The sequence below is a fragment of the Mustela putorius genome, unplaced genomic scaffold (genome assembly GCF_011764305.1).
Source record: "Mustela putorius furo isolate JIRA1106 unplaced genomic scaffold, ASM1176430v1.1 tig00003845_pilon_pilon_pilon, whole genome shotgun sequence".
Classification (NCBI taxonomy): Eukaryota; Metazoa; Chordata; class Mammalia; order Carnivora; family Mustelidae; genus Mustela; species Mustela putorius.
This window is the reverse complement of record NW_025421998.1, coordinates 60,224,684-60,247,809: the sequence shown is the minus strand read 5'-3', so window position 1 is coordinate 60,247,809 and position 23,126 is coordinate 60,224,684. Positions and strand designations below refer to the sequence as shown.

Here is a 23,126-nt window from a genome sequence, read left to right as displayed (position 1 = left end):
ATTAATTTCCTATGATGGTATTTGAGGACTTGGTTCTCTTATCCTGGGCCTTCTGCTTCCCTCTCCTATTTTCCCACCAGAGTCATTTTACAGCCTTTGTTCAGCTGACCGTTCCATGTTTATACTATTGTGCCTGTATAAATATTGTTCAGACTAAGCCTTATAGGGTGCAGATCACTGTATCTGCTTTCTTTTGTCTTTCCCTGAGGCTAATAAGGGCCCTCTTCCCCCCTTTCTTTTGGTCCTCTTTCTAGTTCTTTCTTACGTCTTCCAATGGCTTCTTGGTATGCTTTTCTTTTCTTTTCTTTTTTTTTTTTAAAGATTTTATTTATTTATCAGAGAGAGAGAGGGGGAGAGAGCGAGCACAGGCAGACAGAATGGCAGGCAGAGGCAGAGGGAGAAGCAGGCTCCCTGCTCAGCAAGGAGCCCGATGTGGGACTCGATCCCAGGACACTGGGATCATGACCTGAGCCGAAGGCAGCTGTTTAACCAACTGAGCCACCCAGGCGTCCCTTGGTATTCTTTTCTACAAGTCCAATCAAATCAATATATATTTGTTCCCTTTTGGTTTTCCCCCAAATATGGCTCCTGGACTCCCCCTTCTCCTTCCAGATGGACTGATCTCTCTCTCTCTGGCCTGCTGCACAGCCTTCTCCTAGGAATGTCTTGAGTTGGATTTCCCATTTCCTGGATTTTGAGTCCCTTTCTTTCTTGCTGGACTCCCTGGTTTTGGTGACGGTCAGCTCCTGCTGCAGCAGGCATGGTGGTGGCAGTGTTCAGTATGGCTAGCTCTTCTGTCACGTGGTTCCAGTCTGGCCTCTTCATCCTCTGTGCCTTGCACACAGCTATTCTCCTGGGCCCTCCTTTGATTCTTATTCTAGAGAGTTCCTTTGTGCAAAGACACAGAGTGAAACTTGCCTTACCCACTGTGCTATAATTAATTCAAATGGATCATGGATTTTTAAAAAAATATTTTATTTATTTATTCAACAGAGAGAGAGAGAACAAGTAGGCAGAGTGGCAGGCAGAGGGAGAGGGAGAAGCAGGGTCTCTGCTGAGCAGGGATCCCAACGTGGGACTCGATCCCAGGATCCTGGGTCTCTGCTGAGCAGGGATCCCAACATGGGACTCGATCCCAGGATCCTGGAATCATGACCCGAGCAGAAGGCAGCCGCCAAACTAACTGAGCCACTCTGGCATCCCTGGATCATGGATTTTAAATGTAAATGTAAATGTAAAGCTATACAACTTTTGAAATAAAATATCGAAACTCTTTGCAGCATAGGACAAGGTGAAGGATTCTTAGACACAGACACAGCTAACGTACAATCCATAAAATAAAAAGCACTAAATTGGATTTCAAAACTAAAAAAAAAAAAAAAACCACCTTTTGTTCTGAAAAGACTCTGTTAATAGGAACTGAAAACAAATTATAGATGGGGAGAAAATATTTGCAAACCACGTATCTGACAAAGGCCTTACACTTAAAATATATAAAGGGCTCTCGAAATTCAATAGTAAAAAATCAATTACAGGGGCACCTGGGTGGCTCAGTGGGTTAAAGCCTCTGCCTTCGGCTCAGGTCATAATCCCAGGGTCCTGGGATCGAGCCCCACATCGGGCTCTCTACTCTGTGGAGAGCCTGCTTCCTCCTCTCTCTCTCTTTGCCTGCCTCTCTGCCTACTTGTGATCTGTCTGTCAAATAAATAAATTAAAAAATCTTAAAAAAAATCAATTACAAAGTGGGCAACAGGGTGTCTGGGTGCTCAGCTGGTTTAGCATCTGACTCTTCATTTTGGCTCAGGTTATGATCTCAGAGTTGTGAGACTGAGCCCATGCTGGGCTCTGTGCTAGGCGTGGAGCCTGCATAAGAGTCTCTTTCTCTCCCTCTCCTGCTCTCCAACCCCACATGCACTCTATCTCTAAAATAAATAAAATGGGCAAGGGACATGAATGGATGTTTCACTAAACTGGAGATACAGGTGACAGATGAGCACTTGAAAAGATGCACAGTGTCACTAACCATTAGTGAAATGCAAATTAGAACCACAGTGAGATATTAATAGGCACTTATCAGAATGGCTAAAATAGAAAATTTTGGCAGCACCAAATGCTGGTGAGAATGTAGAGAAATGGAATCACTTTTTTTTTTCGCATGTTTATAACAGCTTTGTGGGGGAATAGCCAAAAAACTGGAAACAAAGCAAATGTCCATCAATCGAGAAATGTGTAAACAAACTGTATTCTCTCCAAATATAGACTACTGCTTAACAAGAGAAGGAAGTGAACTCTTATTTTTTTTAAAAAAGATTTTATTTATTTATTTTTCAGAAAGAGACAGACAGAACAAGCAGGGGGAGCAGCAGGCAGGGGAAGAAGCAGGCCCCCTGCTCACCAGGGAGCACGAAGTGGGACTTGATCCCAGAACCCTGAGCAGATGCTTAACTGATTGAGCCATCCAGGTGCCCTGAAATGAGCTCTTGGTACATGCTACAACTTGGACAGATCTCAGAGTAATGATGCTGAGTAAAAGAAGCCAGACCAAAAAAGTATACATACTGTATGATTTTGCTATATAAAACTCTAGGAAATGCAACTTAATATATGGGACAGAGGGGGAAAGGGACAGGGAGGGAGATGAGAGAGAGATTGAAAAAGGCCACAAGAAAACTTTTGGAGGTGATTGAATGTAAAATGGTGCAGCTGCTCTGGAAAAGTTTGGTGGTTCCTTAAAAAACTCAACATGGAAACATAAGCCAGCAGTGGCTCTCCTGGGCATTTGTCTTAGAGAAGTGAAGACATGCATTCACACACACACACCTGTAAGTGAATATGGATACAGCTTCATTCATGGTAGCCCCAAACTGGAAACAATCTAGATGCCCTTCATTTGGGTGAGTGATAAAACTGTGGGGGAACCCCCCCACACACACACACACAAAGGCTGTGGGAACTCCATCCCACAGAGTATGTCTCAGCAATAAAAATGGGACAAGCTCCAGGGGTGCCTGGGTGACTCAGTTGTTGGGCGTCTGCCTTCGACTCAGGTCATAATCCCAGGGGCCTGGGATCCAGCCCCATATTGGGCTCCCTGCTTGGCAGGAAGCCTGCTTCTTCCTCTCCCACTCCCTCTGCTTGTGTTCTCTCGCTTGCTGTTTCTCTTTCTGTCAAATAAATAAATAAAATCTTTTTAAAAAATTGGACAAACTCTAGATTTACACAACCATTTTGATGAATCTCCAGAAAATGATGCAGAGTGAAGAGAGCCAATGCCAAAATGTTACATACTGTTTGATTCCCTTTATATAACGTTCTCAGAATGACAACATTATGAATCTGGAGAACAGTTATTTGTAGGGGACAGGGATGGGGAATGGGCTGTGGTGGGCATGGGTACCAAGAGACAGCAGGAAGAAGTTAGATTGTGTCTTGATTTTGGTGGTTGTTACCCAAATCTTTATACACATGGGATAAAACAGCATCCAGATATACTCACACACATAGATATGTGAATGTGGACTTAGACACCTGTGGGAACCGAGTAGGGTCTGTAGTCTTGTCAACTGGTCATTTTCCTGGTTTGGTGATGTACTACAGTTATATAAGATGTCACCACTGGGGAAGCAGAATGAATGGTACTTCTGACTCTTTACTTGCTTCTTAACTTTTACTTATTTCAAAATAAAAAGTTTTAAAAACTCAGCATCTAGTGAGGTAAAAAGCAGCACTGTCTGGTTATGCCCCAGGGCTCCTTCTCTCTCGAATCCTGTGCCAGGACTCAACTTCTCATGGGACCAGGATCCTCCAGGAGGTCCAAGTGCTGGGAAAGCTAGAACCTGAATCTAATATTTTCATTTCTCTCATGCAAGGCTATTCTCACCTTTTCCCTATAAAAATGTGCCCAGTAGCCCAATCCCAGTGGTGTGTTCTTCTAGGCCTCTACTCAAGATGCCTCTTGACTGGGTACTCGGAGAAGGGGACTCTGTTCCTGCTGATCCATCACAGCCCGACTTCCAGCCTAGTCCATGGGATTCATGTTGGTATGTGCCCTTGCCCTTTGATCTACAGACCTGAAGGTGGAAAGGGAGGGAGCCAGGTGGATGAATAGGGTAGAAGGAAGAGCCACTGCCAAGACTCTCCAAGGCAGGAGTGTGCCTAGCATGTCTGAGTCTGAAATTCAGTGAATATAGGCATTAATAGCAGGAGAGGTGATTGGAGCCCTGAGAGGAAGCCAGAAAAGTCATGTCTATAAGCCTCATGTACCACTGTGAATACTGGCTTTTATTATGAATGACGTGGCAAACCATTGGAGAATTCTAGGCAATCTGGGGGCCAGGTCTCACTTATATTTTCACAGGATCCCTCTGCTTGCTGTGTTGGGATAGACTCCTGGGAGCTAGGGGCGGGCAAGTATAGAAAAAGCTGAGTTAGGAGGTAGGTATGGACATGTAAAGCCAATAGTCTTCACCAAATTTCTGTTGGTGGTGGGAAAGAAAAATGGAGTCAAGGTTGACAGTGTCAGCTTACTTCTTCACATTGCATGAGCTAGGAGAGTTTTTAAAAACAATTATGGGGTCATCTTCTATATTTTATTTTATTAAAATATAATGTATTATTTGCTTTAGGGTACAGGTCTGTGAATCATCAGTCTTACACAATTCACAGCACTCACCATAGCACATATGCTCCCCAGTGTCCATAACCAGGCCATCCTATCCCTACCCTCAACCCCTGCAGCAAACCTCAGTTTGTTTCCTGAGATTAAGAGTGTCTTGTGGTTTGTTTCCCTCCCCAGTCCCATCTTATTTCATTTTTCCCTCCCTCTCCCCCACGACCCCCACCCCCGCCCACCCCCGCCCTGCCTCTCAAATTCCTCATATCAGTGAGATCATATGATAATTGTCTTTCTCTGATTGACTTGTTTCACTTAGCATAATACCCTCTAGTTCCATCCACGCCATTGCAAATGGCAAGATTTCTGGATTTTTTTTTGATGGCTTCATAGTATTCCATTGTATATGTATATATCACATCTTCTTTATCCATTTATCTGTTGATGGGAAGCTAGGTTCTTTCCATAGTTTGGCTATTGTGGACATTGCTGTTATAAACATTTGGGTGCACACACCCCTTCAGATCACTACAATTGTATCTTTAGGGCAAATACCCAGTAGTGCACTTGCTGGATTGTAAGGTAGCTCTGTTTTCAACTTTTTGAGGAACCTCCATACTGTTTTCCAGAGTGGCTGCACAAGCTTGCATTCCGACCAACAGTGTAGGAAGGTTCCCCTTTCTGTGCAACCTTGCTAACACCTATCGTTTTCTGACTAATTTTAGCTATTCTGACTGGTGTGAGGTGGTATCGATTTGTATTTCCCTGATGCCAAGTGATGTTGAACACTTTTTCATGTGTCTATTGGCCATCTGGATGTCTTCTTTGCAGAAATGTCTGTTCATGTCTTCTGTCCAATTCTTGATTGGATTATTTGTTCTTAGGGTGTTGAGTTTGATAAGTTCTTTATAGATTTTTGATACTAGCCATTTATCTGATATGTCATTTGCAAATATCTCCTCCCATTCAGTTGGTTGTCTTTTGGTTTTGTTCAGTGTTTCCTTTGCTGTACAAAAGCTTTTGATCTTGATGAAGTACCAATAGTTCATTTTTGCCCCTGCTTCCCTTGCCTTTGGCGATGTTTCTAGGAAGAAGTTGCTGTAGCTGAGGTCAAAAAGGTTGCTGCCTGTGTTCTCCTCCAAGATTTTAATGGATTCCTGTCTCACACTGAGGTCTTTCATACATGTAGAGTCTATTTTTGTGTGTGGTGTAAGGAAATGGTCCCATTTCATTCTTCTGCATGTGACTGTCCAATTTTCCCAACACCATTTATTGAATAGACCATCTTTTTTCCTTTGAGTATTCTTTCCTGCTTTGTTGAAGATTAGTTGATCATAGAGTTGAGCGTCCATTTCTGGGTTCTCTATTGTGTTCCATTGATCTCTGTGCCTGTTTTTGTGCCAGTACCATACTGTCTTGATGATTAAAGCTTTGTAGTAGAGCTTGAAGTCTGGAATTGTCATGTCACCAGCTTTGGTTTTCTTTTTCAACATTCTTCTGGCTATTCGGGGTCTTTTCTGATTCCATGTAAATTTTAGGATTATTTGTTCCATTTCTTTGAAAAAAGTTGATGGTATTTTGATAGGGATTGCATTAAATATCTAGGTTGCTCAAGGTAGCATAGACATTTTCAAAATATTTGTTTTTCCAATTCATGAGCAGGGAACATTTTTCCATTTCTTTTTTTTTTTTTTTTTTAAAGATTTTATTTATTTATCAGAGAGAGAGAGGGGGAGAGAGCGAACACAGGCAGACAGAATGGCAGGCAGAGGCAGAGGGAGAAGCAGGCTCCCCGCCGAGCAAGGAGCCCGATGTGGGACTCGATCCCAGGACGCTGGGATCCCATTTCTTTGTGTCTTCCTCAATTTCTTTCATGAATACTCTGTAGTTTTCTGAGTACAGATTCTTTGCCTCTTTGGTTAGATTTATTCTTAGGTATCTTATGGTTTTGGATGCAATTGTCAATGGGATTGACTCCTTCATTTCTCTTTCTTCTGCTTTGTAGTTGGTATATAGACTTGCAACTGATTTCTGTCCATTGATTTTCTATCCTGATATTTTACTGAATTCCTGTATGAGTTCTAGCAGTTTTGGAGTGGAGTCTTTAGGTTTTCCACATAAGGGATCATATCATCTTCAGAGTGAGAGTTTGACTTCTTCTTTGCCAGTTCATATGCCTTTTATTTCTTTTTGTTGTCTGATTGCTGAGGCTAGGACTTCTAGTACTATGTTGAATAGCGGTGGTGATAGTTGACAGCCCTGCCATGTTCCTGACCCTAGGGGAAAAGCTCTCAGTTTTTCCCCATTGAGAATGATATTCACTATGGGTTTTCATAGATGACTTTCATGACATGTACCCTCTATGCATACACTGTGAAGAGTTTTGATCAAGAAAGGATGTTGTACTTTGTCAAATGCTTTTTCACCAACTATTGAGAGTATCATATGGTTGTTGTTCTGTCTTTTATTAATGTATTGTGTCCCATTGATTGATTTGCAGATGTTGAACCAGCCGTGCAGCCCAGGAATAAAGCCCACTTGGTCATAGTGAATAATTCTTTTAATGTACTGTTGGATCCTCTTAGCTTGTATTTTGGTGAGAATTTTTGCACCCATGTCCATCAAAGATATTGGTCTACAGACCAGTATGTCTGGTTTTGGGATCAAGGTAATGCTGGCCTCATAAAATAAGTTTGGAAGTTTTCCTTCCATTTCTCTTTTTTGGAACAGGTTCTAGAGAATAGGTGTTAATTCTTCTTTAAATGTTTGATAGAACTTGCCTGGGAAGCTGTCTGGTCCTGGACTGTTGTTTGTTGGGAGGTTTTTTGAAGACTGCTTCAATCTCCTTACTGGTTATGCGTCTGTTCAGGTTTTCTATTTATTCCTGTTTCAGTTTTGGTAGTTTATATGTCTTTAGGAATGCATCCATTTCTGCCAGATTCTCAAATCGGTTGGTGTATAGTTGCTCATAATATGTTCTTATAATTGTTTGTATTTCTTTGGTGTTGGTTGTGATCTCTCCTTTTTCATTCATGATTTTATTAATTTGGGTCATTTCTTTTTTCTTTTTGATAAGTCTGGCCAGGGGTTTATCAGTCTTATTAATTCTTTCAAAGAACCAGCTCCAAGTTTTTTTGATTTGTTCTACTGTTCTTTTGGTTTTTATTTCACTGATTTCTGCTCTGATCTTTATGATTTCTCCTGCTGGGTTTAGGCTTTCTTTGCTGTTCTTTCTCTAACTCCTTTAGGTGTAGGGTTAGATTGTATACTTGAGTCCTTTCTTGTTTCTTGAGAAAGGCTTGTATTGCTATATACTTTCCTCTCAGGACTGCCTTTGCTGTGTCCCAAAGATTTTCAACAGTTGTGTTTTCATTTTTGTTCCATGATTTTTTTTTTAATTCTTCTTTAATTTCCTGGTTGACCCATTCATTCTTTAGTAAGATGCTCTTTAGCTTCCATGTATCTGAGTCCTTTCCAATGTTTTCAAATGCTTTCAAAGCATTGTGGTCTAAAATTATGTGGGGAATGATCCCATTCTTTTGGTACCAGCTGAGACCTGATTTGTGACCCAGGATGTGATCTATTCTGGATAATGTTCTTTGTGTAGTAGGGAAGAATGTGTATTCTGTTGCTTTGGGATGGGATATTCTGAATACATCTGTGATGTGCATCTGGTCCAGTGTCATTTGAAGCCTTTATTTCCTTGTTGATCTTTTGCTTAGATGACATGTTAATTTCAGTGAGGGGGCTGTTGAAGTCCCCACTATTATTGTATTATTATCGATGTGTTTCTTTTATTTTGTTATTAATTGGTTTATATAGTTGTGTGCTCCCATGTTAGGGGCATAGATACTTAAAATCGTTAGATTTTCTTGTTAGACCCTTCAAGTATGATATAGTGTCCTTCCTCATCTGTTATTGTAGTCTTTGGCTTAAAAATCTAATTTATCTGATATAAGGATAGCCACTCCAGCTTTCTTTGGATGCCCATTAGCATGATAAATTGTTTTCCACCCTGCCACTTTAAATCTGGAGGTGTCTTTGGGTCCAAAATGAGTTTCTTGCAGACAACAAGATTTTGTTTGTTTTGTTTTTTATCCACTCTGATACCCTGTGTCATAAGTGGGGCATTTAGCCCATTTCATTAAGGGTAGTGATTGAAAGATATGAATTTAGTGCCATTGTGTTGCCTGTAACATGACTGTTACTGTATATTGTCTCTTTTCCTTTCTGGTCTGTGTTACTCTTAGTCTTTCTCTTTGCTTAGAGAACCACTTTCAATATTTCTTGTAAGGCTGGTTTGGTGTTTGCAAGTTCTTTTAGTTTTTGTTTGTCCTGGAAGCTTTTTATCTCTTCTTCTATTTTCAATGACAGCCTAGCTGGATATAGTATTCTTGGCTGCATGTTTTTCTCATTTCGTGCTCTGAATATATCATCCTAGTCCTTTCTGGCCTTCCAGGTCTCTGTGGATAGGTCTGTTGCCAATCTAATATTTCTACCATTGTAGGTTACAGACCTCTTGTCCTGAGCTGCTTTCAGGATTTTCTCTTTGTCTCTAGACTTGTAAGTTTTACTATTAGATGGCAGGGTATTGACCTATTTTTATTGATTTGGAAGGAGGCTCTCTGTGCCTCTTGGATTTTGATGCTTGTTCCCTTCCCCAAATTAGGGAAATTCTCTGCTATAATTTGTTCCAATATACCTTCTGCCCCCCTTTTTTCTTCTCCTAGGATCCCAGTTATTCTATTATTGTTTCATCTTATATCACTTACTCCTTTAATTCTCCCCTCATGGTCCAGTAGTTGTTTCTCTCTTTTTCTCAACTTCTTTATTCTCCATTATTTGGTCTTCTATATCACTAATTTTGTCTTCTGCCTCTTTTATCCTAGCAGTAAGAACCTCCATTTTCTATTGGACCTCATTAATAGCTTTTTTGATTTCAACTTGGTTACATTTTCATTCCTTTATTTCTCCACAAAGGGATTTTATTTCTCCACAAGGGGATTCTCTAGTATCTTCTATGCTTTTTTCAAGTCCAGCTATCATCTTTATAATTGTCATTCTGAACTCTAGTTCTGACATCTTACTAATGTTTGTAATGATTAGGTCCCCAGCAGTCGCTACTGCCTCTTGTTCTTTTTTTTTTTTGAGGTGAGTTTTTCTGCCTTGTCATCTTGTCCAGAGAGAATAGATGAATGAGAGAACAAAATGCTAAAAGGATAACAACAACTCCAGAAAAATATACACTAACCAAATCAGAGGGGAAAAGAAAGGAAAAAAGAAATATGATTAGGCTAGTGAATAGAACAGAGTAATGATTTTGGGTGTATTTTGGGTGTATTTTGGTCTGTTAGAAGAAACTGCATCTCAAAATTAAAAAAGAAATCTATCTATCTATTGATGGGTAAACACAATAAAGGGATCGAATATAACTATAAAGATGAACATTTAAAAAGATTTTTAAAAAGGTATTGACAAGATAAGCAGTTGATTGAAAGAAAAAAATAAAAAGGAGAGAATGTGATCAGGGTAGAGACTAGAAGAAAGCCATATGCTAGATTTAGGGTATATTTTGGTCTGTTAGAAGAAACGTATCCCAAAATTTTAAAGAAAGAAAAATTTATATGTATACAAATAATAATGTTAAATAAAATGAAGGGATAGAATAGGACTATAAAAATGAAAACTAAAAAAGATTTTAAAAAAAGTATTGGTAAGATAAAGTAGTTAAAATAAGTTAAAATAGGAAAGAGGAAACATACAAAAAATAGGGAAAAATATAAAAACTTTAAAAATTTAAAAATTTAACTTTGAAAGACTAAGGAATCATGGGGAAAAGGCCATGCATTCTGTGTACTGTGTTCCCCTAGCACAGGTGTTTTGCAGTTCTCATTCATTAGTGAACTTGGTCTTGGCTGTATGTTCTTGCTGATCTTCTGGGGGAGGGGCCTGTTGCAGTGATTCTCAAGTGTCTTTGTTCAAGGGCAAATGTCTTTGCACCACCCTTATCAGGGGCCAGGCTAAGTAATCTGCTCAGTTCCCTCTCCGGAGCTTTTGTTCCCTGAACGCTTTCCATACAGCTTTGGAGGATGGGAATGAAAATGGTGGCCTCCCAATCTCCAATCCCAGAGGTGCTGAGAGCCCAGGGCCCTACTCTTCAGTGCGCCCTCAGAGAAAAGCAGTCAGTCCTCCTATCTCCCTGGTCTCTGGCCATGCTCCTTGCGGTTGACTGAGCATTTCTGTCTTTGGCATGGGGCCCCATTTGGAGTCTCCAAACCCAGCAGATTCCTGCAGCGCTCTCCCATGCAGCTCCCCCCAAAAGAGGAAGGAGGGGTCTCCTGGGATCTGCTACTTATGGGATCCTTCCTTAAAGAGCAGTGGCCCGACTGTGCCTCAGATCACAGTTTAATGTAATCTTGAGCTGAGTGCCCCCTCCTTGGCCCCATCTATGCAGCAGCTTACCTGCTGTGATACCTGGGGGCTCTGCCACACTTAGGCACTCCTGGTCTTTTTTGTGACCCCAAGGGACCCGAGACCACACTGTCCCCCCGCCCCACCTCGCTTAGCCTTGGAGCGACATCCCTCATTGGAGCAGACTTCTAAAAGTTCTGATTTTGTTCTCTGCTGCTCTACCGCTTGCTGGCAGCGGGCTCCTTCCCCCCATCTATCTTCCTGTATATCGCCTCAGATTCACTTCTCTGCGTGTCCTACCTTCTGGAAAGTGGTCGCTTTTCTGTTCCTAGAATTGCTGCTCTGCTTCTGTTTGATCTCCTGTTGAGTTTGTAGGTATTCATAATTTTTTGATAACTATCTGCCTGAACTCTTGGGACCCAATGATCTTTGGGTCTCCTACTCCTCTGTCATATACTACTCTCCTCCTCCCTTGTATTTGCTTTCATTATTCAATATTGAGAACTTTTCCATGTCAGCATACTGGGAGCCATTTCCAAGTTAATAACTTTAGAAACATATTCTTCTTTTTTGTTGTTGTTTTTTTAAAGATTTTATTTATTTGAGAGAGTGAGAGAGAGCATAAGAGGGGAGAAGGTCAGAGGAAGAAGCAGACTCCCCATGGAGCTGGGAGCCTGACACAGGACTCTATCTGGGGACTCTAGGATCATGACCTGAGCTGAAGGCAGTTGCTTAACCAACTGAGCCACCCAGGCACTCAGAAACATATTATTCTTAATTATTGAGCAGTATCCATTAGGTAGCCATCCCATGAGTGACTTAACAAATCCACTATTGATAGGCATTATATTTTTCTGAAATGGTGAATTCTGGTAAAAATTGACTGATCTGATAACCTTTGGTGGTAGATAATAATCTATCAGGTGAATCTGCACTTCTTTTTTTTACAGCTAGGTAGTCTATTTTAAACTGCCTAAATATTTATTTTCAAAACCTACTTTTTCTGATCATCAGAGTAATATGTCTTTATTTAAAAAGATATATGTTACAGGATTTTGAATGAGACTTTTCTTTTTGTTACCAAGTTTCAACCAAGGTTCCTAAGACTGAGAACAATAGATGATAGCCCAAAGGTTCAGAGAATTCTAAGAGTAAGAAAATTTTTTGTGACCCTTAGTTTAGCACCCACCTTGCAAGGGTGATATTTAAGGGAATATAGTGGAGTGAGCAAGATTTTTAAAGCAAGCAAGGTTTTTAAAATTAAAATTCAATTATTTAACTTATAGTGTATTATAGTGTTTCAGAGGTAGAGGTCAGTGATTCATCAGTCTTGTATAATACCCAGTGTTCATTACATCATGTGCCCCCCTTAATGTCTATCACCAGTTACCCCATCCCCCACCCCTCCACTCCAGCAACTCTCAGTTTGTTTCCTATGATTAAAAGTCCATTGTGGTTTGTCTGCCTCTCTGATTCTGTCTTGTTTTATTTTTCCTTCCCTTCCCCTATGCTCCTCTGTTTTGTTTCTTAAATTCCACATATAAGTAAAATCATATGGTCATTGTCTTTCCCTGATTGACTTATTTCACTTAGCATATAACCCTCTAGTTCCATCCACATCATTGCAAATGGAAAGATTTCTTTTTTTTTTTTTTTGATGGCTGAATAATATTCATACATGGGGGCTTAAGTGGGTAGGAGAAGAATCAATAAAACAAGATGGGATTGGGAGGGAGACAAACCATAAGTGACTCTTAATCTCACAAAACAAACTGAGGGTTGCTGGGGGGAGGGGGTTTGGGAGAAGGGGGTGGGATTATGGACATTGGGGAGGGTATGTGCTTTGGTGAGTGCTGTGAAGTGTGTAAACCTGGTGATTCACAGACCTGTACCCCTGGGGATAAAAATATATGTTTATAAAAAAATAAAAAATTAATATATATATATATGAATATTATATATATATTACTTTATCTATTCATTTGTTGTTGGACATCTGGGCTCTTTCTATAGTTTGGCTATGGTGGACGTTGCTGCTATAAACATTCTGGTGCACGTGCCCCTTTGGATCACTACATTTGTGTCCTGTAGTGCGATTGCTGGGTCATAGGGTAGCTCTACTTTCCACTTTTTGAGGAACCTCCATACTGTTTTCCAGAGTGGCTACGCCAGTTTGCATTTCCACCTGCAGTGTAAGAGGGTTCCCCTTTCTCCACATCCTCGCCAACATTTGTCATTTTCTGACTTCTTACTTTTGCCATTCTGACTGGCGTGCAGTGGTATCTCATTGGGGTTTTGATTTGTATTTCCCCGAGAAGCAAGAAGCTTAATAGGATTTCTTTTTAGAAGAGAATTTTTGAGTACTATGGGACTGTTCTTTGATGAAGGAAAGCCTAAGCCTGGGGGAGTTTCACAGAATCCTGCTGACAGCTTAGTGTATGTCTCCTAGAGTTTGGGGACTTCAAATGACCTGATTGATGCTATAGGTAAAAAGAGAGTACTATGGTGAGGGGAATGATCTGCTCTCTACCAAATGATGTGGAAGAGGTACATTCATTACTATGGGCCAAGTGGGATCCCAGGAAGGCTTAGACATACAAGGGATCTGACCCAGGCTCAGTGAGCCAAGCAGAGACAGATGTTGGGAGGTCAAGAGGTCCTTTGGAAGCCAGTGCTGTGCAGAGAGTTCAATGAATCCTGTAGGAGGAAGCAGTACTGTGTGAGGGAACCACTAGGAGATTTCCACCGGAACAGTCAGATAGGAGGAACTTGGGACCCCAGTGAGTATGGAGCTACCTTACTAGCCCTCTAGCTTCCACCTGGAATTTTAAATGGCAGAGAAATAAACTTCTGTCTTGTTTAATCCATTGTAATTTGGGTTCTCTGCTACTTGTAGCTGAAACTAAAACTACTTACCTTACCAATCCTATTCAAATACGTTCAGAGAAAAAGAGAAGAATGAAGAATGCTATGTCACTTTCCTTATGAGACAAAGAGTTGAATAAAGACTGTTCAAGCAAAGACAATTATAGACTAATTTCAATTTTACATGTAAACTTGATGTAAACTTCTGAAAGAAAAGTGAGCTAATGCACAGTTCTTTAAAGCACCATATTAAATGTATATGATTATATAAAATTTTCCTACAATTATATAGGTAACTTCTATGCAAGACTATATGGAGGACCCTCGATAAGTTAAAAATATAAAGTATCTTGTCATCTGCGAAGAGAGAGTTTGGCTTCTTCATTGCCAATTTGAATACCTTTTGTTTCTCTTTTTTGTCTGATTGCTGTTGCTAGGACTTCTAATACTGTGTTGAATAAGAGTGGTGAGAGTGGGCATCCTTGTGTTCCTGATCTCAAAGGGAAGGCTGTCAGCTTTTTCCCATTGAGGATGATATTTGCTGTGGGTTTTTCATAGATAGATTTTATTAAGTTTAGGAATGTTCCCTTTATCCCTATACTTTGAAGCATTTTAATCAGGAACAATTAATTGCTGTATCTTGTCAAATGCTTTTTCTGCATCAGTTGAGAGGACTATGTGGTTCTACTCTCTTCTCTTAATGATTTGTTCTATCACATTGACTGATTTGCAAATGTTGAACCACCCTTGCATCCAGGAGATAAATCCCTCCTGGTCATGGTGGATAATCTTTTTTTTACTTTTTTTTTTTAAGATTTTATTTATTTATTTGACAGAGATCACAAGTAGGCAGAGAGGCAGGCAGAGAGAAAGGTTCCCTGAGGAGCAGAGAGCCCGATGCGGGGCTCGATCCCAGGACTCTGGGATCATGACCTGAACCGAAGGCAGAGGCTTTAACCCACTGAGCCTACCCAGGTGCCCCAGTGGATAATCTTTTTAATGTACTTTTGGATCCTATTAGCTAGGATCTTGTTGAGAATCTTGGCATCCATCTTTATCAGAGATATTGGTCTGAAATTCTCCTTTTTGGTGGGGTCTTTGCTTGGTTTGGGGATCAAGGTAATGCTGGCTTTATAAAAAGAGTCTGGAAGTTTTCCTTCTGCTTCAGTTTTTGGAAACAGCTTCAGGAGAATAGGTGTTATTTCTTCTTTGAAAGTTTTGGTAGAATTCCCCAGGGAATCCATCAGATCGTGGGCTCTTGTTTTTTGGGAGGTTTTCAAAACCTCTTGTTTTTTGGGAGTGGTGCTTTTATATGATATATATAATCACTGCTTCAATATCTTTACTACATATTGGTCTATTCAGGTTGTCAGTTTCTTCCTGGTTCAGTTTTGGAAGTTTATAGTTTTCTAGGAATGCATCCATTTCATCTAGGTTGCTTAACTTATTGGCATATAACTGTTGATAATAATTTCTGACGATTGTTTCTATTTCCTTGGTGTTAGTTGTGATCTCTCCCTTTTCATTCATAATTTTAATAATTTGGGTCTTCTCTTTCTTCTTTTGGATTAGTTTGGCCAGTGGTTTATGGATCTTATTGATTCTTTCAAAAAGCCAGCTTCTAATTTCATTGATGTGTTCTACTGTATCTCTAATTTCTATCTCATTGATCTCTGCTCTAATCTTGATTATTTCCCTTCTTGTGTGTGGAGTTGGCTTAATTTGTTGTTGATTCTCCAGTTCTTTAAGGTGTAAAGACAACTGGTGTATTCTGGATTTTTCAGTTTTTTTTTTGAGGGAGGCTTGGATGGCTATGTATTTCCCCTTTAGGGCCACCTTTGCTGTAGCCCATAGGCTTTGGAGCAAAGTATCTTCATTCTCATTGGTTTCCATGAATTGTTTAAGTTCTTTTTTGATTTCCTGGTTGATCCAAGCATTCTTTTTTTTTTTTTTTTTGAAGATTTTATTTATTTATTTGTCAGAACACAAGCAGGCTGAGTGGCAGGCAGAGGCAGAGAGAGAAGCAGGCTCCTAACTGAGTAAGGAGCCCGATGTGGGACTTGATCCCAGGACCCTGGGATTACGACCTGAGTTGAAGGCAGTGGCTTAACCAACTGAGCCACCCAGGCGTCCCTGATCCAAGCATTCTTAAGCAGTGTGGTCTTTAGCTTCCAGGTGTTTGAATTCCTTCCAAACTTTTTCTTGTGGTTGAGTTCCAGTTTAGAATTACCATATGATCCAGTGATTCCATTACTATTTACCTAAAGAATACAAAAACACTAATTCAAAAGGACACATGCACCCCTATGTTTATTGCAACATTATTTACAATAGCCAAATTATGGAAGCAGCCCAAGTATCCCTTGATAAATGAATGGATAAAGAAGATGTGAGATATACACACAATGGAATATTACTCAGCCATAAAAAGGAATAAAATCTTGCCATTTGCAACATGGGTGGGCTTGGAGCTTGTAATTTAAGTGAAATAAGTTTGTCAGAGAAAGACAAATACCATATGATTTCATATGTGAAATTTAAGAAAAAAAAACAAGCCAAGAAAGAAGGGAAAAACAAAAAACCAGACTCAAGGATAGAGAAGAAACTATTACCAGAGGGGAGGGGAGTGGGTGCGATGGGTGTGAAATAGGGGAAGGGGTTAAAGAGGACTGAGTCATGTAGAGAATTGTTGAATCACTATGTTGTAGTGATTTTTTATTCTGAATTTTAAAATTCTTCTGATGCAATGCCAATGTGGTTGATGTGAAGATTTTGGAGAGCTGAGGGGTGGAGTCCTGGAAGTGTTCTTCAGGGACGTTGGCTGTGGGCAGTAGATCACATGCTGGCCAGTCTTAGCAGAAGCGATCTGTTACAGGGCACTGGATAGCTTATTGAATCTTAGGGATTATTTTATTTGTTGACAGATAGCATTCAGGGCCAGAGTGTTGGTGATGGTCTGTGGCTAAAGTAGGGCAAGAAGAAGTGTTGGCGGGCATGCCAAGGGATTTGGATGGTTATAGAGGGAGAATGGGCAGAGGAGCTGAGCAAAGGATGAGGGTGAGGTGGGGTCCCAGCAGCCGAGAGAGAGGGGTTTGAGATGAAGGGAGTGGTCCATTGTGCCAGCAACTTAGAAGCCTAGTACGTGGAAACCTGATGCCGCAGGGCAGTGGGTGGGGCTCTAGGGAGAGCTCCCCGAGGGTCTGGGGAGGGGGTGGCACCAGCGGCAGAGCCAGACCTAGTGGTGTGAAGGTGTGTGAGGGCAGCTGCACACCTGCTCCCATGCCATCTCGCCCCAGCAAAAGCCCTGTGAGGTTGGTGGGGCAGGCATTAGTTTTCATGTTTCAAAGGGAAGAAACCTGAGGCTCAGAAATGTTAAAAGCCTTGATCTGTGACCAAGCCAGGCCTTGTGGCTCTACATCCAGTGCTCTCACAGGGTGACCACTGCATCCCACCATGGGCCAGGTGTGGCCCGGCTTTAAAAACTCATCAGGCCGTGATTGGTTAAATTCCTTAACTCTAATTTGCTAGGCAGCAGTAAGTGATGGCACCCGAGAGCATGAAGAACGAAGAAGCATTCTCATAAGAGTTTCCCAAATCTGTTGAGTTTTTAGACAATCATTTGTTTGCTTACTCCGTGCCCTAGATACTCTAGGGAGTGCTGTATGGAGATTATCTGAAGCTCACCAGCTTCATGGAATAGGGCCAATAGTAGTGCATTATGGGGACAAAGAAACAGGCTCAAGAAGTAAAATAACTTGCCCTAAGTTACACTATGGGAAGTGGTAGAGCTTGGATGTAACATCTGGGTCAGGGACCTAGCCCCTGACCTCCTCTAGTCCACCTTGCTCTGGATCCTAGCCAAAGAGAGCCAACTCTTGCTGTATAACCCACAGTTAAATACTTGGTTTTCCAACTCTCCAAACTGAATTATTTGGACGATCATTCCCAATGGATAGAAGAGAGAATATGGTAAACATGAGGTGAGCTAAGGAAAACAAATGCAAGGTAAGCTTCAACAATGGAAAGTTTCCCATATTGGTCAGAGCTCCAAATGGTGGACAAGAGTCAATCAAAATGCATTTTCAGATTCTCCTGCTTCTAGAATCATCCCCTCCCTCCAACGCACCAAAATACTATAGGACATTTGAGTATTTGCAGAAGGATTCTGCCATTAATTTTGAGAAGATTTGAGCGTCTACTGTATGCTAGGCCCAGTGCCAGTTAGGGCTGGGATGGAGGGGTGAGCAGAGCGGACCGGATTCCTGCCCCCAGGAAGCCTCTAGCCGAGACGGTATTTTATTAGAGTTGGTTCTATGGTTATGGGGGCGAGGCCCAGGGGACATTGGTTTGTGGGGGTGTGGAAGGTCCTCTGGAGCTTACGAGAGTTCAAACAACATCCCCGATGCTGCAAAACTGTTGCCCCCTTTTTGTTAACAAACCATGATTTGCTTCATGTATCCAAACCTGAGAGAGGGTGGGTACCCAGTTCAGGGGAAACCATGGTTGTTTTAAACCTGGCCTTCTCCCATTTATCCTCCATGGTATCACCTGGGGGACCTGTTAAAAACAGACTGTCAGGGCACCTGGGTGGCTCAGTGGGTTGAGCCGCTGCCTTCGGCTCAGGTCATGATCTCAGGGTCCTGGGATCGAGTCCCGCATCGGGCTCTCTGCTCAGCGGGGAGCCTGCTTCCTCCTCTCTCTCTCTCTGCCTGCCTCTCTGCCTACTTGTGATCTCTCTCTGTCATGTAAATAAATAAAAAATCTTTAAAAACAAAACCAAAAACAGACTGTCAGACCCCAGCCCCAGATTCAACGAGTCAGGCCTGAGAAGTGGTATTTTTTAACAAGTCCCGGGTCCTGGTGCTGCTGGCCAGGGGACTCCACCTTGCAAAACACGGATCTACACTAATCAGGGTGATCTCTTCTTCCTTCCTAGTTCCTGGCTTCATCACGAGCATGGGATGCACTTCTGGCCAATGAGTTGTAAAGGGATGTTTGTTGGGGGAAAGGTTTTCTGGCTGTCAAGTGGGACACATAGGATCCACAGTTAGAGAAAGACCTGGTGCTGCTTGTTCTTGCGGCTGCCTGCTGGTAGGCATGTCTACCAGAGCTTGAGGGTTGAAACGCTACTAAACCGAGCACGGTGCAGTAGAGGACAGATAGCACCAGCCTTGAAGATGCCTTACATTTGGATGCTTGTTGAGACCATTACTGTCCATACTGTTCAAGCCCTGTGCATCCGAGTTATGCACAGGGCTTATAACCGAGTTATAGGTTATGTGTGGCAGACACTTTACTGACTGGTGAACTGAGTACTTCTTATGGGTTAGTGATGTTCTCCTTATTATCAGAAGGAAGTCACCCACGCCCAAGAAGCGGTCCCTACGCGCGATCGGTAGTAGGTTGATCTTGCCACGACTGTTCCTGAGGTGAGGCAAGGAGGGCAATCAGTTTGACCGATCCCAGAGTCACGAACTCATTGGCCCATAAAGACCTCATGGGTTTTAGCAGTGACCCCTCGGAAAGTAACCCCCACCTTCTCCCAATCATGTACACACACACACAGGCATGAGTGCACCTGCTTTTTTTCTGATTTGGTCTCTGGCCCCGAATTCTTGACTTGATGAGGTCTGTTTTCATCTCGCCACAGGTCTTCTGTGCATGGACTTTGGGGTCTTAATGTCTTTCCTTGATGGGCTCTTTGGCCTACACCTCTGATTCTTGCAGCCCCCTGTCACCCCTGACGGGGATGTCCGGCTCTATCCCATGCCTCGTATCCTCCAACCCTGCCAATTAATGAACCAATGTGGGCTTGCCTCACCTGACAAGGGATTGGTTTTGGAAGGGTGGTCCTGTGTATGTAGGACAATAAACAATTTGTACATTGTTGTACAGCTTATACGGAGGCTTCTGTTTTCACCTTTGAGATCTTGATGGATCTTTAGAAGCACTCTGATAGGGAGGGGAAAGCAGATATGCTCATTTTCAGGTTAGGGAACTAGAACCAAACCAAGATTATACCCATTTTACAGATTAGGACATTGAAAAAGCCAGGTTTGGTTAACTGGAGTGACCAAAAATCTGTTCCAGTCATACTCTGTTCTCTTTAAGAAGATTTTGAAGCATACAGTTTTTCGGGAAAGTGTGTCAAGGTAGTAATTTTTTGGCAGCAATGAAAAATGTGCTCCTGTAGATGATTTACCATCCATATGAGGTGCACAAGCCTACAGAAAGAGAGCATCATCGCTTTTTCTGATGATAGGTTTTATTTTCATTCTTCACCCCCCCATTCACTCCTTAAGGCTCAGCAAGCTGCCTTTCACCGCATCATCCCATTGAAAAGCTCCTGTTAAGTTATGGGGGACTCCTAGGTTGCCATATCCAAAAGGGACTCATCACCTCTCACCTTGCAACAGCATATGACCCAGCGTCCCCTCCATCCCTGAAGTTCTGTCTTCGCTGTGTTCATCTTACACTCCACACTTTCTCCCTCTTTGACCTTTCCTGACCTTCCTTGCAAGGCTCTCTAACTTTGCCTGTTCCCCGGACTTTGTTCTTACCCAGGGTCCTACTATTGGTCCTTTCTACTTCACCTGTCCATATAGTCTGACCGTGTCATACCTACCAGCATATCCCCCTTTCTTGAGCTCCAAAACCACCTGTCCAACCGCCTACTAGACATTTCCATGTCGGTGAACCATTAGCACCATAATGCTTCCTGCAAACCCCACCCATGATTTTCCCCTGCTGAACCTACTCCCCTCCCCATATTCTCTTATCTTCCTAAACATTTGCTTAGTTGCAAGAAACAGGGAGGCATCATTTGTGACTCTACTTCAATTCTGGCATCAAATCAGTAAGTCCTAACAACCTCTTAAATCTCTCTCATATCCATGACTCTTCTCCATCCCTCCTCTGGGGAGCCAAGTTCATGTGGGCATTGCCTCTAACAGTTTCCCGATTCCTTCTATGGTGCCAGTCTTCAGTCTTCTGGTCTACCCTCCCTGTGTCACCAGACAGACCTTCCTGAGTTTGACTTGTGCTTGGCTTGCAAGGTTCTTTATTTCCTGGCACATTCCTGCTTCTTTAATCTCACTTCCCCTCCTCTTCCCTTATACTGCACGTTCTAGTTAAACACAGCTCTGTGGTTCTCCAAGTTTCCCATGCTTCCACGTGTTTATGGTTGGCACCTGCTCTGTCCTCTGCCCAGGGAAGCCAGGGAAGGTCTCGGCAGGGAGGTGAACATGGAGTTGAGACTTGCAGCCTGTGCAGGAAGGTGTGTGACCAGCACGTGGATCCAGGGCTCCCGGTCTTAGGGAATGTGTACTTCAGTGGGAGACAGATGAACCCACAGTCACAGCACTTTGGGATAAGTGCTGGGTGAGGTCCCTGAGTATGATACCATCTTTTCAACTAAACTTCGAAAAGAAAAATGACTGTGGCTCATTTGCATTTACAAAAAAAGCTAAGTCCTCCAGAGCACGAGGTTGAACGTGGTGCCTCCCATGTAACCAAGTAAATCTAAGTGGGACAAAGACATGGATTAGGACATTGTGCAACAGAGCTGAAGACCAGGAAGAGAGGCTTTCTGAATGGCACTGATGAGACTCTTTATTGGAATGCATCAGAACAGACCTCATTTGCTCCCTTCTCTTTCTCTTTCCTGAATGTTGGTGCTCCCCAGAACTCTGAACCGGGACTCTCACCTAGTTCTCTGTTCTGTGTCCTTGAGTCCTTACATTCAACCCCATGGTTGTCCCCTCCCAGAGCCCTATCTCTAGCCGTGGTCTGCCAGTGCAATTGCTCATGAAACATTTGTGCTTAGACGTTTCACAGCGACCTTGGTTTCACCGTGTCCAAAATGGCCCTCACCATCTTCCCTCCTCCCCCCCCCTCCTCGAGACCACCAACTCCTCTTTCTCTCTTCTTTTCAGTAAATATTATGCAGTTGTCAAATTAAGCCACCGGGGAATCATCCTTGATTCTTTAATCCAATCTATAACCAAACTTTTTCAATTCTGCCTCCTTACTATGACTCCATTCTAGCTGACTTTGCCTTGCTACCCCCGATGCAGGCTACGTCACTGCAGTCCTTTATGACAAGGAGAACATCTCACTGCCTCTACCCTTACTACCTTCATCTGCTCAAATGTTCTCCATGGATCCACAACCAAGTAAGTGATCTTTTAAAATTGTAAACTAGATTGTGTCATCTGTCCCATACAACCCATTAAGGCTAGTGCAACGTGGTACCCTGGATGGTATCCCAGGACAGAAGAGGATATTGGTAGAAAACCCATAAAATCTGAATGACTTCTGGAATTTAGTTTTTAATGTGCCAGTATTGGTTTCTTAGTTTTGATAAATGTACCACAGTTATATAAGATGTTACCATTAGTGGAGGATGGGTGAGGAGGACACACGAACTCTTTTTAGTATCTTTGCAACTTTTCTGTAAATGTAAAACCATTCCAAAATTTAGTTTATTAAAAAAAAATTTGGGGGGCACTTGGGTGGCTCAGTTGGTTAAGTGTCTGACTCTTGATTTTGGGCTCAGATCATGATCTCAGGGTCATGGGATTGAGCCCCTTGTTTGAGATTCAGCAGGGAGTATGTTTGAGATTCTTCCTGTACCATTCCCGCCCCCCCCCCAACCCCGGCCAGGTGCTCTTTCTTTCTCTCTCTCTCAGATAAGTAGATAAATCTTAAAAATTAGCGGCACTCATTTTCCTGATGCTAGAGTCCCAAACCCTCAACACAAAGAGTTCCTCTCTCTAGTCAGTCTAAATTGAGTTCTTCTAGTGAGATAAGTCTCTTCCTGGCTTCCAAGTATTCACAGTGTTTGGCCCCTTAATAAATGCCTGATAAATACTGGTTGAAAATCAATGAACATTACAGTTTTAAAATCAAAAGGTTAATTATAAATTTGGGATTGATAGGTCTTGGGAGATTCATAAGCTGAGTTTGGTTTTCAGTAGGAATCAGGACACTCCAGACAACCCGTGAGCTGTTTGTGACCTGCGGCTCTCCTATGCGCTTACCTTCCGCCCTCTGCCCTTCCAGCCTGCTGTCCTCGAAATTCAGCAGCAGCCCCCTCCCACTGTGGAGACCAGGTGCCCATTTATGTTAATAGGAGAAAGAAAAGTCTTTTCCTCCTGTCCTTAGGACTGCCTTCTCCCACCCACTCTGCTCCTGTGGGCCTCCCACAACCCACTTGGAGACAATTTAACAGTGCGTT

At 42.2% G+C, this 23,126-nt stretch overlaps 1 long non-coding RNA gene across 7 annotated transcripts in view; it reads left to right on the top strand.

Annotated features, from left to right (window-relative positions):
• The window catches only part of LOC106006840, a 40,409-nt gene that overhangs the window by 9,300 nt on the left and 7,983 nt on the right, over nt 1–23,126 (top strand). For 6 of the 7 annotated variants that reach the window (XR_006601360.1, XR_006601361.1, XR_006601359.1 and 3 more), the window contains exon 3: nt 21,964–22,062. This is a non-coding gene — a long non-coding RNA (uncharacterized LOC106006840). Of the gene's footprint in view, nt 1–3,935; nt 4,041–21,963; nt 22,063–23,126 lie in introns of all 7 variants that reach the window. The other variant, XR_006601362.1, reaches the window with a different exon arrangement.